The following is a 2,796-nucleotide window of genomic DNA, read 5'->3' as shown; positions in this document are numbered from 1 at the left end:
GAGGAGGAAGGTAGAACTTCTGCTGCTTAGCTGCCACTTGTGAGGAAGAAGAAGACTGAACTGCATCCCTGATTCTCTTCTTAGAAGCCTCACACTTGAGCTGAGCACCTTCTTGCTTGAGGGCCATATTATAGAATTGATCAAACTGAGTAGGCTCAACAAGAACGAGAGCTAACTGCAGATCCTCTCTAAGGCCAGCTCTGAATTGATAGATCATACTCTTTTCATCAGGAACATCTTGTTTAGCGAAGCGAGCAAGTTTCTGAAACTGCTTGTTGTATTCGTACACTGACATGTTGCCTTGCTTGAGATCGCGGAACTCCTCACGCTTGCTCTCAACAACACTGGTAGGAATCTGGTGAGCTTTAAAGTCCCGACAAAAATCACTCCAAGTAATCACTCGACCTCCTCTGGAATCCTTGTATTGCTGGAACCAATCAGCTGCTTGGTCCTTGAGCTGAAAAGAAGCGAACTTGACATAGTCCTCAGGCCTGACATTGCTGCATTCGAAATGCTTGTTGATATCCATGAGCCAATCGTCGGCATCTGTGGCCTCAGCACAGTAGCTGAAAGACTTCGGCTGATTTGCAAGGAACTGGTTGAGGGTAGGAAACTGAGGCTGATGGTTGAACTTCCCTTGACCTTGATTCCCTTGGTTGCCTTGGCCTTGGTTGCGCTCTTGCATCAGCTGAATCAACAACTTTGCATTGGCGTTTGTGGTTGCCATCAAAGTTTGCCATGCCTCCGGAGGCGGAGGTGGAGGTGGAGGGTTTGCCGACTCCCATCATTGCGTTCCGGATTCTGACGCGTTGGCGGAGCCATCCTGAAGAGGGTGACATCCGTTAGCATCTTGATAGACAGATAGACAAGTTGAATCAACGGATAGAAATTGCAACATATAGTCTTCACAATAAACATTCGAACAAGGATGAACGAATGAATTCCCAAAGTAAACATCACATCCATTAAGGTGAGAAGCCACTTGATAAGAGATTGAAGAATGAAATAAACAAGGTACAACTGGAACAAATAAGCGGTAAGGATTACCCAATCACAAACCAAATATCTGCGGGAAGAAATGCTAGAGCTACTTGAATCCCACCTATAAACTCCCGAAACTTTCTGGTTATGCAATCAGGTGTTGGGGATACAGGGAAGCAATATATCTCACCCAAACTAACAATCCCTACATCCAGCCGTATCCATCCGTCAACACATAACCAAGAAACCTTCGGAAATCGTGTACCTCAACCTTAGAAAAGCATCCATTATACGAGTTATGGCAATACTCCCAAACTCCCTAGTACTGGGTGACGTCGAGGTTATCTCACCAACAACTGCATAAAAGAGATTTTCGATGTCGGCAAAACTCAGGTATTCCAGAACTGCAACGATAAAATTGTGACGACAACACCTGAGAGCTCAACTCCCCGGGACACTGCCACAACCCCTAAATGTCAGGAGGCACCAAGAACAATGTTCTCGTCACAAAACCATCGAAACGATTCCAAGATACCAGCGTGATCCTAAAATTTTTTAGTGAAATTTGAGGAGAGGAAAGTCAAAAGTTCTACGTCAGGAGACCTCACCAGAGCGACGAAGGGACTGAGGAGTAAAAAGAATCCTACTCTCCGATATATATAATCCTAAGACTCAAAACATTTTTTTGTTCTAGACTCAACAATGCCAGCAAACAATCAAGCAGGGGGCTCCTAAGTCGGGGATGGCTCTGATTACCAACTTGTAACGCCCACGATGCGGCTATATCTCCCACGTGTCGAAGCACGACTTAGAGGCATAACGGCATGGTGGTTTTGTCACAAGAAGGGTCATCTTCACACAATCCCATGTAATGAACAAGAATGGGATAAAGAGAGTTGACTTACAATCGCCACTTCACACAATACATGAATAAGTTCATACATCATCCAAAATACACTCATAGACCGACTACGGTCAAATCCAAATAAAAAGAAGACAACCCCAAATGCTAGATCCCCGATCGTCCCAATTGGGCTCTGCTACTGATCATCTGGAAACGAAACATTGTAACGACCAAGGGCCTCATCGAACTCCCACTTGAGCTCGGTCGCGCCATCTGCGCTGGTATCCTTGGCACCTGCATCTGTTTTGGTAGAATCTATGAGTCACGGGGACTCAGCAATCTCACACCCGCGAGATCAAGACTATTTAAGCTCATAGGTAGGAAAGGGTAATATGGTGGAGCTGCAGCAAGCGCTAAGCATATATGGTGGCTAACATACGCAAGTGAGAGCGAGAAGAGAAGCAACGCATCGGTCGAGAAGCTAGAAGCGATCAAGAAGTGATCCTGAAACTACTTCCGTCAAACATAACCCAAACCGTGTTCACTTCCCGGACTCCGCCGAGAAGAGACCATCACAGCTACACACGCGGTTGATGTATTTTAATGAAGTCAAGTGTCAAATTATCTACAACCGGACATTAACAAATTCCCATCTGCCTCATAACCGTGGGCACGGCTTTCGAAAGATAATACCCTGCAGGGGTGTCCCAACTTAGCCCATCATAAGCTCTCCCGGTCAACGAAGGATATACCTTCTCCAGGGAAGACCCGATCAGTCTCGGAATCCCGGTTTGCAAGACATTCCGACAATGGTAAAACTAGACCAGCAAAGCCGCCCGATGTGCCGACAAATCCCGATAGGAGCTGCACATATCTCGTTCTCAGGGCACAACGAATAGGTCAGCCTAAGAGTAAAACTAGTCCTCGAGTTGCCCCGTGGTGGCCCCGCAGTCTGCCCGGTTCGGACCAAC

This window comes from Triticum aestivum, chromosome 6B (genome assembly GCF_018294505.1).
Source record: "Triticum aestivum cultivar Chinese Spring chromosome 6B, IWGSC CS RefSeq v2.1, whole genome shotgun sequence".
Classification (NCBI taxonomy): domain Eukaryota; kingdom Viridiplantae; phylum Streptophyta; class Magnoliopsida; order Poales; family Poaceae; genus Triticum; species Triticum aestivum.
Note: the sequence above shows the minus strand (reverse complement) of the source record.